This window comes from Vipera ursinii (genome assembly GCF_947247035.1).
Source record: "Vipera ursinii genome assembly, chromosome: 6".
In the NCBI taxonomy this organism is placed as follows: Eukaryota; Metazoa; Chordata; class Lepidosauria; order Squamata; family Viperidae; genus Vipera; species Vipera ursinii.
In genome coordinates this window covers 40,876,980-40,892,303 of record NC_139515.1, presented here as the reverse complement: position 1 = coordinate 40,892,303, position 15,324 = coordinate 40,876,980, and positions in this window count along the sequence as shown.

Below are 15,324 nucleotides of genomic sequence, written 5' to 3'. Positions count from 1 at the left end.
CACACACACACACACACACTAAAAATGATATCATCATCAATACACAAGTAAAGGTTGCCCTGGATTGACAGTCTTGGCTGGTATGCACACATATAGTTGGCTGTATGCAGAAGCGGGCAAGAGACTTGGATCAAATAGAATTGTGAGGAATAGTGAAAAATGCAGTGTGTGTGTGTGTGTGTGTGTGTGTGTGAGAGAGAGAGAGAGAGAGAGAGAGAGAGAGAGATGCTGCCTGCCAACGCAGCTCAGCCCAACTCCTTCATGAAAGGCCCAACAATCATGGGCCAAAGATCACGCTGCTGCCGCCGCCCTGCCTGCCACCACTACTACCACCCAAATCCTTCCCTTCCTGCTAACTAGGAAAAAGTTTTCTTCTTTTAAAATGTAGAAATAGGTAAATGGCAGTCTGGAAACCAGTGGAATTTACTATCTCCCCTCAGCCTCTGATTTCAGCTGGAATTTCCAGATAACAAATTGGCACAAAGGGAACATCTGCCTAAGGTTAAACTAATTTCTCTAACTATAGGGAAATGTTAACTAAGAATTATACTGTTTATTTTTTGTGCCCCCTAATTATTATATTCTGATATTTATGTTCTGTGTAGATGCTCACTAAATTGCATAAGAAAACTCTTTATATTATAGCACTCTTCCTCTAAATTAGAATCAGATCAACATCATCTTATCTCTGCCAAAATCTGTATTGTCCTTTTAAATTTCCTATGGGAGATCATTTTAAATTGCAACCTGGGATTTGAACAAGATGCTTTTATGGATTTCATTATTTATTGTTTTGCATGTGACTATTTAAAGCTTAAAAAGAGTTCAGATTTTCTCCCTTTTTTCAAGAGGGAAGATGTAAAATTATATTTTAGTCTGTATCCTGTGAGGTTGATCTGCTTCCCAGTGATATTAGATCTAACTACTATATCTCCCAAAGAAGAGGGACCATACATCTCATTGCTGCAGGACCAAAAGTGGCACTCTAAAATTTATTTTCATCAACTTCCCTTCTTTTGTAGGATCCAATATGATTCGGTCACAGGGACTAGAGGTTTATTCTTCCAAGCTTAAATACATTCTTTGCTAAGTAAACTCATGTGATGTCCTTAAATTAGATTTAAAATGGCTAGATCACTGGCTTTGCAATCTGAAAAATATTTTCAAAAAGCATTCATTTCTCTCAGCTTATAATGCCAAGCACTATTTGTTTGTTGATTTTAGGGACCCTTACATTAGGGACCCTTACATACACATGACAAATAGAGATGAATGACGATTAGTAGATGTTGGCTTGGTTGGAGTTTTTTGCCAATGTAACCATGACATTACTGATGTTGGAAGAATCCAGAGAAAGAAATATTTGGGAAATATTAAAAAGGCAGAATATATTTCCCCAAAGGATTTTAAAGGCAGAAACCAGCTCCCCCCCTCCAAGTCTCCCTGCCTCAGACAGAAACCAGGTCTGCAGAAATCTCTCTCTCTCCCACCCTCTGTGCGTGTGTGTGTGTTGTAAATGGGTTTTATCTGTCTATCCATTTCCTGAAACATGAGGTGTGTCTACCTATAAGAGTCTTATGAGCTCAAGTTTGCTTGTGTAGGGAAATAACTTTTTTCTTCTTAAGTTTCTTTTCTTAGTTTCAGTGAAACTACTTAGTTTCAGTGAAACTACTATGGAACTAATCCTGGAACACATAAGCATTTATTTTCAATCTCTAATGTGGTATTTTTATCTAAATTGTGCACTGGTAATGCTGGGCAAAATGCTGTCATGATGTTTAAATATTTTGAAAATAGATATAAAAGGTAGACTATCCTGCCCGTGGCAAATTGCACACCTTAAAATAGTAGGTTTTTAAAATTATTTGGAGCTTTCAGCATTCTCAAGCTGCCCAGCTTTTTCAAGTTGCAAGTCCTTAAATCCTCTTTAACATGTTACAAATGTTCAATTTCAGAAGTGAGACATTTCATTGTTTTTTTGTTCTCTTACCAGAATCCAGCCTCTCTTTTGTCCTCATCCGTGGTGTCCCCATTTTCTCTGTTGATCTGCTTCTTTAACAACTGCAGTAATGTCCTTTCAAACACTGCCTGCAAGCTACCCCCCACCCCATCTACTTCTCCATTTCTTATCTTCTGTTCTCCATGCCTTTGTCTGATCAGCAAAGCCTCTCCTGGGAGAGTCCACACAGAAAGGGGGGAGGAGGTCTTGTTTTCATGTCTTTCAGCCCTGCACAAATGACTCAGTAATCTTTTAGAAACAGAGCACACTGACCCAGATGCTGCCTCCATTCATCTGAGCCATTGAATTGGTTTTGAATCCAGCCACTCAGTAGGACAGGGGTGTCAAACTGCCGGCCCACGGGCCAGATGCGTCACAATAAAACCGCGCCCACCCCATTGCCGGCAATGGGGAAAAAGCTCCGATACATCGTGCGATGTCATGTGACGTCGCGAGTTTGACATGTCTGCACTAGGAAGTCATTATGCAACCAGAGTGGAACAGATCTTCCCAGGTCCTACCATCACCCAGATGCTTGTGGAAAGCTGTAGAAAGAGGAAGGACTCCTGGAGCCATTGACCCCCATGTGAAGCCTCAGAAGACAACAAGGAAAGACTATGGAGGAGGGTAGAAATTCACTGTAAAATTTTCTTGGTTGCCTCATTTATATAAGCCATTTTTTAAAATTTTAATTCCATTTATATCCCGCCCTTCTCCGAAGACTCAGGGCGGCTTACAAGCTTAGCAGTAGCCTTCATTCTATGTATATGCCTGCTTATTAGGGCTTTCACACACACCCCAAGCGGCATTATTACAAAGTCAGCTTATTGCCCCCAACAGTCTGGGTCCTCATTTTACCTACCTTGGAAGGATGGAAGGCTGAGTCAACCTTGAGCCTGGTGGGATGCGAACCTGCACTAATTGCATTTAAATTGTATTTATGGAGGGATGGCACTTGGGAATAGTTGGCACAGCAAGTACTGAACACCTTGGACTTCTCTTCTGATGGGAGGAAAAATTTGTCCAGGATGCTTGTATTGCCTGTTTTGTATAAATAGCTGCATGCACACGTGCACACACACACCATTCAGAATCACACTGAATCTATCCCCTTCACCTACCTCCATGTAAAGCTTCTTAGATTGGTTCTTGCTTTGTGGCATTAAAGCTTTGCATACATAACTTTCTGAAAATTCCAAGGGGGAGGGCTCACTATGTGAAATTTAAGAAAATTTAACAGCCTGGTTTGTATACTGGCTAACTGCAATTGGACATCACAAATCTGGATGCACTGAACAAGGGCTAAGGCAGGAAACAACCCTTGAAAATGGGCAGCCAGTGATTATGTACTGAGGAAAAACATGGCTGTGAAGAATTTTGGGAACCATGAGCAGACCTGACTGGAAGCTCAAAATGACACCCAACATTTGAAAATAATTTGCACAGAATATTGGACCCTAAAAATTTCTTTTCCACCTAAAAGAACTTTTGCCCTGGCTTTAGACCTTCATGGTTGAAAGGCTCCCCTTTTGGGGACCACTGCAGGGATTTTTTTCTGCAGCCTCTATTAGTGTCTGCCCTTTTTTTTTAAACTCACACGCTTATGGCACAAAGGGGGGATTGTGGGAAGAATCCAAAGAAAGAAATATTTTGGGAAATATTAAAAAGGCAGAATATATTTTAAACCACCCCCCTCCCCAAGTCTTTCTGTCCCAGACAGAAACCAGGTCTGCAGAAATGATTAGATAATAAAAAAACAGATCTGCAAACAACTAGAAACCAACAAAGTCATAATTAGTAGCCAACACGGGTTTGTTAAAAACAGATCATGCCAAACCAATCTCATCCCATTCTTCGATAAAGTGACTAAACTAGTAGATCAGCGATACACAGTGAACATAGTGTACTTAGATTTCAGTAAGGCATTTGACAAGGTATAGACCACAACCTGCTCCTTGGTAAGCTAGAAAAAGGTGGAATACACAACATCACTATCAGATGGATCTGTAGCTGGCTAACAAGCTGTACTCAATGAGTAGTCCTCAATGGCACTACATCCACATGGAGAGAAGTAAGCAGTGGGGTACCACAAAGTTTCATTTTAGGCCCAGTACTCTTCCATATCTTCATAAATGATTTAGATGAGGGAATTGAAGGGGAACTCATCAGATTTGCAAATAACACCAAATTGACAGGAGACAAACTCAGGATCCAAAAAGATGTTGACAAACCTGAACAATGGGCCCTATCCAACAAAATGAGTTTTAATGTGGAGAAAAGCAAAGTCTTACTTTTATGCAGGAAAAACCAAAGATACAAATACAGATTGGGCAAGACCTGACTTAAAAACAGTAACTGTGAGAGGGACTTTGGAGTCCTAGTGGACGATCACTTGACTATGAGCCAGCAGTGTGCAGCAGCAACCAAAAAAGCTAATAGAATCCTGGGTTGTATAAACAGAGGCATAGAATCAAGATCACGTGAAGTATTATTACCGCTTTATAAAACCCTATTAAGACCACACCTGGAATACTGCAGCCACGTTTGGTCACCATATCACAAAAAAGATGTTGAGAGTTTGGAAAAAATTAAGAGAAGAGCAACAAAGATGATCAAAGGTCTGGAGACTAAAACATACAAAGAATGGCTACGGGACTTGGGTTTGGCTAGTCTAAAGAAAAGAAGAAATAGGGGGGACATGATAGCAGTGTTCCAGTATTTGAGGGGCTGCCACAATGAAGAGGGGATCTGGTTGTTCACAACAGCACCAGCGGGAAGGACAAGAAACAATGGTTGGAAACCGATCAAAGAAAGAAACAACCTGGAAGTAAGGAGCAACTTCCTGACAGTGAGGACAATCAACCAGTGGAAGAGCTTACCCCCAGAAATCGTGGGTGGTCCATCACTGGAGATTTTTAAGAGGAGACTGAACAATTACCTGTCTGAGATGGTATAGGTTCTCCTGCTTGAGCAGGGGGCTGGACTAGAAGACCCCCAAGGTCCCTTCCAGCTCTATTCTATTCTATCATCATGGTAAAGATCTGAGAGATCTAATATCTAATATTAATTTTATTATTTCAAACCATTTCTCTTGAGATTTTTGTTTTCAAAAGGCAAAAAGAAATCTGCCTAGCCTTATATGCAGCTCAATATTGCCAAAACATATGAAATATTACTAAAATATTGCTAAAATCTATTAAAATGAGAACATTTCAGTTATTGCAGTTTGCAAAGGCTCTTGCAATGCCTATATTTTCAGTCAGTTCCTGAATGATTCCTGTCCTCCTTACATGAGATACTGCATGAAAAAAGCAAAAACAACCTGCAATTAAATTAACTTTCCAAATTAGTTAATTTTCAATATATCCTAGATTAAAAAAATTCAAAACTAGGTTAGCATTGCAAATATATCTGCTCAGACAAAGTCCCATTATGTTCAGTGGGAATACATCCCAAAGAAGTGAATATACATATAATCATGCATTTCTGCATATATGATAGCTAAACTTAGAAATGTCATCATTCACCATCTATTTTCACTCATTTCATCCATTATAATCCATAATAAAGTCATCTTTAAATTCCCATTCATGGCCAAAATAAAAGGATTGTGATAGAACTGGGTAATTTAATGTAAAAAAAACATTTCTTAATCATGGAAAGTTATTTAGGATTTTCATCTGAAATGCCATTGGAAAGAGCTGTGCCATAATTTTGGGAAAATCAAAACTATGCATCCCTCTTCCAAGCTATGGGGAAAATGTTTGCTTTTTTTCTTATCTTTTCCATGTATCATCTACCATCCAAAAAATAGTCCACAAAACACTGTCTGTCTACCAAACCCTACATTTAAAGCAGGACAACAGTCAAGTCTTCTATAAGTAGATAGCAATAGCAATAACAACAGCACTGAGACTTATATACCATTTCTTAGTGCTTTACAGCCCTCTAAGCAGTTTACAATGTCAGCATATTGCCCCCAACAATCTGGGTCCTCATTTTACTGACCGCAAAAGGATGGAATGCTGAGTCAACCTTGAGCCAGTCAAGATCAAACCCATGGCAGTGGGAAGAGTGAACATTCACCTGTCTGAGATGGTGTAGATTCTCCTGCTTGAGCAGGGGGCTGGACTAGAAGACCTCCAAGGTCCCTTCCAGCTCTATTCTATTCTATTCTATTCTATTCTATTCTATTCTATTCTATTCTATTCTATTCTATTCTATTCTATTCTATTCTATTCTATTCTATTCTATTCTATTCTATTCTATTCTCAGATGTGATAATCTTGTCAGAAAGATTGGAGTCAGGAAACTGGGATAAGAAAGAAAGATCCGTAGAATCAACAGTCCCTCATACCACAAATCCAACAGTCATCAGCCCCAGCCCCAGCCCCAGGGAAGCAGGATATGACCTTTGGGACATAGTAGGATTAACCCAGCACCATCAGAATACCAGAAAGGCACACTCAGACTCGGGTCAAAGTACATATGACACAGGAAATACAAAGCCTCAAATAGGAATAGGAAACAACTTCAAGAGCCCCAGAAGGTATAGAAACTCACCACTCTGCTCCATGTGGTCAGTCTTTTTGGCTCTCCTCTTTGATAAACTACAACCTTCTTTCTAAAGCAGTCTCCATGTTGTTTATTCTCGGCTTGGACTGGACCCTGATGAAGTTTTTTCATTCAACATTGGAATAGAATGATCCTCCTCCCTTCTGTACTGATTTGCTATTGAAAATGCTTTCAGTTATGACAAATTAATGTAATCTTTAGAAAATCACAAATTTCTTTTGGATTAGTCCGATGATTCCAATAAACGTAACTTCAACTTCAGTAGTAGAAATCTAACATATTTCACTATTGACTTCTCACATATGAATACATTACAGACATTCATACGTGCATCGCTGTGGCCGTCACCCCTTCCCTGTGTCTTGTGGCTTCCCATTTCGTTTCCTGAGTCATTCCGGCCAGCTCCCGAATCTGGTAAAATCGGTGTTTATTTACCGAGTCTGTCCGATCAATCCAGAATGGCTTCTTCTTGTGGCAACAACGATGATTTGACCATCCAACAGGCAGCGATCAATAAGATGATCAAGGAGACATTGCCAAATGTGTGAATGGCCAACAATGCTTGGGAGTTGGTTGTGAACTGGCTATTGCTAAGCACATTGATTTGTGCTTTAGATTGTAAGCCGCCCTGAGTCTTCGGAGAAGGGTGGGATATAAATGGGATTTTAAAAAAACAACAAGCCCAGCTTGCTACTGCCTCTGCCATTGCAATCAACCAGGCAGGATCTTCTCAAGATGAAGATGATGATGACATCTGAAATGTCCTAGGGACCTAGGCTGAGCTTTCAGTCCTCACCAAGAAATAGTTTTCCTGCACAACAAAACCAGTGAAATGAATGCTTGTCTGTAACTTTGTCTTCACCTTGGACCAGCCATTGGTATTTTAAGGATGTCCGCTGTTGTGTGCTGTACAAGTCGAAACTGAAGGAATAGAAGGGGAACTTATGAGCCAGCAGTGTGCAGCAGCTGCCAAAAAAACTAATACAATTCTGGGCTGTATAATTACAGGCATAGAATAAAGATCATGCGAAGTATTTGTGCCACTTTATAAAACTCTACACCTGGAAGGAATACTGCAACCAATTTTGGTCACCATACTACAAGAAAGTTGTTGAGACTTTGGAAAAAAATTCAGAGAAGAGCAACTAAAATGATCAAAGGCCTGAAGATTAAAATATATGAAGAACAGCTGCAGGACTTGGGTTTGGCTAGTCTAAAGAAAAGAAGAAATAGGGGTGACATGATAGCAGTATTCCATATTTGAGGGGTTGCCACAAAGAAAAGGGGTCAAATTATTTTCCAAAGCACCAGAGGGCAGGACAAGAAACAATGGTTGGAAAGTAATCAAAGAGAGAAGCAACCTGGAATTAAGAAGAAACTTCCTAACAGTGAGGTCAATTAACCAGTGGAACAACTTGCCTTCAGAAATCGTGGGTGCTTCATCCCTGGAGGTTTTTTAGAAGAGACTAGACAGTCACTTGTCTGAAATGAGGTGGTTTCTCCTGCTTGATCAGGGGGCTGGACTAGAAGACCTCCAAGGTCCCTTCCAGCTCTATTCTATTCTATTCTATTCTATTCTATTCTATTCTATTCTATTCTATTCTATTCTATTCTATTCTATTCTATTCTATTCTATTCTATTCTATTCTATTCTATTCTATTCTATTCTAAATACTCTCTAATTTTATGATTACACAAATAGAATTTTCTATGGTTTCTATGCTGTTGCCTGTTTGTAAGATTGTTGCCTGTTTGTAAGATTTCTACTATATCACATTTATCACCAACTATTACAAAAATGTGTGAATTTGTAACTCAGTACATTAACATTTCAGAATTTTATTCACAAAGTGGTTTGATAATTTAGGCAATTAATTGTAAGTATTTAGACAGATCAATAATACTAGGCCCTGATTGACTGTCTGATACAGAATTCAGCATTCAGCTTCAAATGCTGAAAAAAAGGAACATCATTTAAATGATTTGCTGATATGATTTTAAACAATTTATTTAATCTTTACCTCTTTTTATGTAAATATTCCTCAACTAAGGTTTAAAAAATATAATTTAGTGCGGATTTTAGAATGTATAATTAGATGCCCTGTCAGATGGGAAGACAAAGGTGCAATTCACCCTGCAAGAGCAGACCTGCCACCAAGGAGCAACTAATCTTTTGCACAATACTTGAGCAGAATGTACTCTAGTCTCCATAGGGCACATGATTATAGACTTGCAAGGAAACTGGGAGCTAAATTATTAATCAGTGCAGCTTTCCTTTTGCAGTAAAAATATAGCATGCCACATAAATAGCAAAATCTGTTAATTCACAGCTGTTTTACAAACTAGCTGCTAGTTTGACATCAGCTATATTATTTTTACTACACCTAACAGTACCAAGCAATGAAGCAATTCTGTTTCCCAAAAATGTACTAGAGATATTAGTTTTCCCCATTAGTTTTGCAGAATGCAAACATGAATGTGATGTAAATCACTCAACAGAAGCCAGCCTAAGCACAATATCTGATTAATATCTGATATTGCCATATATCTATTGGAAAGGAATATAAAACCTGACAAAAAGCAAAATATTGAAACAAATAGAAACAGATGTGCATACTCATTAAAACACTCAGTTTTGAATTATAGATTTACCTGTATTCTGAGAAAAGTCATTATCACTTTATATCGACCTAACCGTTCCAACTGTTTCAGGTGTGCAGCCCTCAAAATTGACACCCAGTCTTAGTTGGGGATATTGGAAACTGGGGTCCCATTGGAAGGTTGGAAGGGATCTTGGAGGTCCTCTAGTCCAACCCCCTACTCAAGCAGGAGATACTATACCATTTCAGACAAGTGGCTATCCAGTCTCTTCTTAAAAGCTTCCAATGATGAAGCACCCAAAACAAACCGTTCCACTGGTTCATCGTTCTTAATTTTTGGAAGGTTTTATTATTTTTGTTTTCTTAACAATAAAATCTTTATATCTGCCTATATTCTGCCTAATTTCACTGCTACATGAATTTAGCTACTGTACTTCTGAACTTTTCTTATTAACTTTTAGTTACCAATCAAACACATTTTTCTAATCAGCTTCCACATCTTTCATCTCATTCAAATTTGACACTGAAAAAGGCATTGACACAATAAGCAAGCACATTCATCAGTATGTAGATTGGCATGAACCTATAATTTTGATTGGTAATGGGTTCTGAAAGGCCAGTGCAGATGGATGTCTGCCTGTAAACTGGTATTTCTAAAGAAGGCTCCACACACTGTGTTTCCCTGAAAATAAGACCAAGTCTTTTTTTTGTCTCCAAAAGAGGCACCAGGTCTTACTGTCTCACCTCATGGTGGCGAGCAGCCATAGAAAAGGTGGGCCAGTGAGGCAGGTATCAGGGCATGGGAGGCCTGGCTGCAACGGTAAGTGGGTGTGGGGCTTGTGGGACAGCTCTACACCCCCTCCCTAGATTGATTTTTAGATGTGCACCTCACCCCAAAACTAGTTTATTTTGGGGATAGGGCTTATATTAGGCCCACCCACAAAAATCAAGCTAGGGCTTATTCAGGAAAACATGAGTAATTGCATCTCACTATTGTTAAATCAAAGAAAACTTTTGCAGAGAGGCTCAGAAGAGGTATAGATGGACAAAAAACCTTCACACCAGTTGCCTCATATTCTACTCTAGCAAAACAGTTGATAAATCATAATATACCAATAGGAGAAAATAGTAGTAAAGATGAGAGGTGAGAAAGATGAGATGAGAAAGATGAGAAGATGATAAGAAAATAAGAGTTAAGGGACTTTTGTATTTTTCAAAATCCTTTTTTGTTTATTCTGTGATTGGAGATGCAGCCTATAGGGCATACTCCTTTCAAGAACTAGGGTTATCTTTTATCTACCAAGATTACTTGAAATTATGTATTACTTTTGTCTAATTTCTGTTGCTGTGGTAACTGTAACCATACTTTTGAGAAGCGTATTGCATAGAAACTTATTGGAACTTAGATTGGCACCTATCCTTCTGGCCTTTAGAAAGTGCCTGAAGACATGACACCCATCATGAACAGTACTGGTGAGTTTGAGCAATGGCTATATCAAATGGATATATTATTTATAGTTACCATCTAACTGTGATTGTGTTTTATTGACATTTTAATCATGTTTTGGGGATAGCTTTATGCTGTTGTGTTTATTTTTACTGCTTCTTTTGTTTTAATTGTTGTGAGCCACACAGAAACACACTTGTGAGATGGCCAGCTGTACAAATTTAATAAAAAATACCATATCTGTTTAAGACTTAAATCCTATGGTTGATGTAAGGCCTAACTGGCCCATTTTTTCTTTGCTGTGTGGAAATTTAGAAAAATTATACATCTAATTTCTTCACTTACAAATTTGTGCTCGGTAATAAAGTCAATGGTGTAGAAACAAACTAGCTTCCAATTATAATAGCTTCCATTTTCCCAGCTCAATTCAATGGTCTGTCTTGACTAATAAGTTTTCAACGGCTGTGATCCAGGCTATCTGAAAGATTACCTTTACCCCAAAAGCCTGATTGTCACTCATTTTCATCAAAACCTCTGTTTTGTATTCCACAATGCACAGAGACCAGAATGTCAGGATCAATGGTGAACTTTCTACAGCAGCACATTACTGTGGGATGTCAGGACTATTGAGTTTTAGATTGCCAATAAAAATTGTACTGTTTTGTCTACCCCTTTAAGGGTTTTCAATGTTATTTAATATTTATTTGCTTATATCACACCCTATTATTTTTACAAAAAACTTAAAGCGGCAAACACATCCAATAAAACAACATAGTTTTGATCCCGACAAGACCAAGTGGCTGTGCGTACTGGCATCTCGGGTTGTCCATTCTATTCCATCTTTATCTATAGTGGGTGAGGTGTTACCCCCCGTAGATAGGGCTCGCAACTTGGGTGTCCTCCTTGATTCACAGGTCAATTTTGAAGATCATATAGGAGCTGTGACCAGGGGGGCTTTTGCCCAGGTTCGCCTGGTGCGCAAGTTGCGGCCCTATTTGAACCGGGATGCCCTACGCACAGTCACTCATGTGCTCATGACCTCTCAAATAGACTACTGCAACACTCTCTACATGGGGCTGCCCTTGAATACCACTTGGAGGCTCCAACTGGTGCAGAATGTGGCCGCACGAGTTGTGATGGGGGTCTCCCGATACTCCCATGTAACACCTCTGCTCCACGAGCTGCATTGGCTTCCAGTTGTCTTCCGGGTGAGATTCAAGGTACTGGTGATGACCTATAAAGCCCTAAATGGCATGGGTCCGGGTTATTTACGAGACCACCTTTTGCCAGCGTTAACTTCCCATCGTCCTGTGCGCTCCCACAGAGAGGGCCTCCTCAGGGTGCCGTCGGTCAGGGAATGTCGACTGGCAGCCCCCAGGGGGAGAGCATTCTCTGTGGGCGTGTCTGCCCTCTGGAATCAGCTTCCAGTTGAGCTCCGGATGGCTCCCGACCTTCGCTCGTTTCGCTGCGACCTGAAGACTTGGCTATTTGAACTTGCTGGACTGGACTGAGGGACTGGGATTTTAGATCTTAAAATTTTTTAAAAAATTAAATTTTAGAATGTGTTTATTGTTTAGGGCTATTTGATTTAATTTCATTTTAATTTTTATACATTATGTGTTGTTTATAGTGTTTTAATTGCCCTGTACACCGCCCCGAGTCCCTTCGGAGAGGGGCGATATATAAATCCAAATATAATAATAATAATAATTTTTTTCCTATTTTTATTCTGTTTCATTTTTATCATATTGGTGTTTTAAATTGCACTGGGCTGTAAGGATTTTTATAAAGTAGTTTATCAATGCTTTTAAAAATAAATAAAATTAGGAACACAAGTTTTATCATATTTTTTAGAACTAGGCAATGGCACTTCCATTCTCTGCAGGGAGGAAATGCCATTCCTTTTTTTGAAAAACATTTCTGCACACAAAAAATGCCACACAAATGGAAGTAGTCACTAAAAGAAAGTATTTGTGAATTGAATTCAGCCCTGTATTGTTTATCTGTCACAGAATCTGTAACATATGTAACATATAAGGAAATTTCTGTTTTAAAACAGAGAAGATGAATTTTGACAACTATGTCCTATCTCTATGACTCCTCTTGTGGATTACATCTTGCATATTATTGTGTGGGAGGTTCAGAAAATGATGGGCTTGGGGATTTTCAGTTAATAACTCCCACCTTGATACTAGCACACAATTAAGTAGTCAACCAATCTGCTGTAAATAAACAATACAAACATTCAGTTTATGCAGTGTGAAATTGCCTTGCCTAACAAACCCCTCATTAACTGGAACAGCATTGCTAAATGAACACAAATCCATTATATGCTGTCAAATATTATCTTGTTAAGGATGAATTTGTTTCCTTACCAGTATTCTCAATCCTATTTAAAAATATATGCTTAGCATTAAAAATGCCAATTGGCAAAGCACTAAACAAATGTATACTAGTATCATATATCTTTATGTAGTCAACTTTGGATACCAATTCTTCACTGATTCATCATTATTGTTATCAAGTATTGTTGAATAAAGAAAAGAAAAAGAAAAACAAGAACCTTCTGATCTTTACTGCAGTTACAAATAAATTTCTCATTCTCCCCCCCCCCCCACTGTATTTAAAGTTACATCATGATTACCTTCTTCCCATGTTTTACCCTTTCTAATCATCAAACCAGTTTGGGATTTTTTTTCAATTTTCAACCGAAAGGGCTTCAACATTAATAAAAAAACAGCATCAACAATTTGTTCTTTTCCTAATCTACCATGTCAATTTTACAATTTCTGCAAATTCTGCCATCTTTACCAACCGTTCTTCCATTTTACACATTTGTAAGATGTCTGCTCCTGTCATTTCCTGCCACTCAAACCCATGGAAGCTTGCTGTCCTGTGGGCTCTTTGTAAAGAGTAGCCATCTGAAGCACATTCTCTCCTTATCAGTAGTGGCTTTGTTCCAGTTGTTGGCTCTGCTTTTGCGGAGCCATCTTCAGTTCATGATACTTTCCCTGGAAGTCAACACCACTATCTTCCAGCTCTGATTTCCATGTAAACACATTTCATGCTTTAATGATTGCAAAGTAACTAATGATACAGAACAGGACACCCACTCTTCACTGATACACTACTTACTTTTCTTTATAAATATGTTTTGCAAATTTCATATTTTTAATTTCCTATTTATAAATATTTCATTTCATAGCTTAATGTGAATATGTGTATATGTGTGTTTGTGTGGGAGTTTTCCTCTTTCTTGTATATAAATTTTAAAACATATTAATCCATTGCATTGACTGATCTGATGTAGGTTTTGCATTATATTAGAGATGATCTATGGATATTAGGTAATGCAAAAGATAGCTGTAGTTGAGTTTTACTTTTAGTAACTTTATTTTCATGTAACTTTCATGACAATAGTATAGAAGTGATTTATGATTGCCTTGCTGTAGGGTATTTTCAACATTCCAGCCTAGCCCACAGAGTTGATATTTTAAGGATGATCTCCCATCCAAGAATAATGTAGTTTTCTTGCATTCAATTAAAATCAGTAAGTGCTTCTGTTTGGCAAGTAAACTCAGCAATGTGTGTCTAATATTAAAATCTTAAATTAATAAATATTTTAAAAATAATACAAACCAATGTATAAAACACAGTAATTAAGTAATGCAAATGTGACAACATGCATATTTGTGCTGATAGTATATTATAGTAATATTTGCTGTTTTCTATGGATCACTAACTTAACAAAAGACGTAGCAAAAGACTCGTGCAGTCCAATGATGCTTTGAGCGATGTCATTGGGAGTGCCAATTCCCAGAAGAACCATCCATAATAAGTGATCACAAACAAAATATCAGATTAAATATGACCTACTGAAGAATGAAGAGGCAACCCATTCCAGTATTTTGCCAAGAAAATCAAACTGACTTTTGCAGCTAAGACAATATCACTAAGATATTGAAAGATAAAGTCCATAGTTGAAAGTGTCCAATGAGAAAAAGAACAGAGAACAAGAACTACGGTAATAGCACTGGTACTTATACCAAGATTGAATTAAAACTGACAGGATGTCTACTTGCTGAGACCCCCAGAGTCTGGCCAAGTTGTAGCTTTATTTATTTAACTTACATGCAAACTATAACATGGTAAATACTGATTTGAAAATTAGAATTAAACTTGCTGGGAGAAGTTATGCCAATGATGCTACTTTTGATGGCTGTAATGGAGGAAAACTTAAGAAATCCCTTGTTAAAGATGAAGGAAGGAATGCAAAATTCAGTTTCCTGCTTTATATAAATTTTAAAAAACCCATAAGATTGCGTTAACAAGAAATGCAAATAATTAGAGAAGAAGTTGGTGGAGTAACAGACTTCATTTTCCTGCTTCTTTGAATGTATGTGTCACTGATGGTAGATAAACTGATGTCCATAAGATCTTGACATACTGTGATCGAAGTGACTGAATGCCTAAAACAATATTCCAAAGGTATCCATAAGATGAAAGGAAGCAAGTGAGAAAATTTGATTGATTTACAGATTTGTGTCCAATACTGGAATTCAACTACAAAAGGAACAGTTTCTGTTTCATCATTTCATTCATCTTCACAGTTTTTAGTAGATGCCTACACACTTTCTAATTACTTTTTCACTTTATATTTCAATGTTTCACATGAAATGTATGTTCTCCCTTTGGCTTTTTTT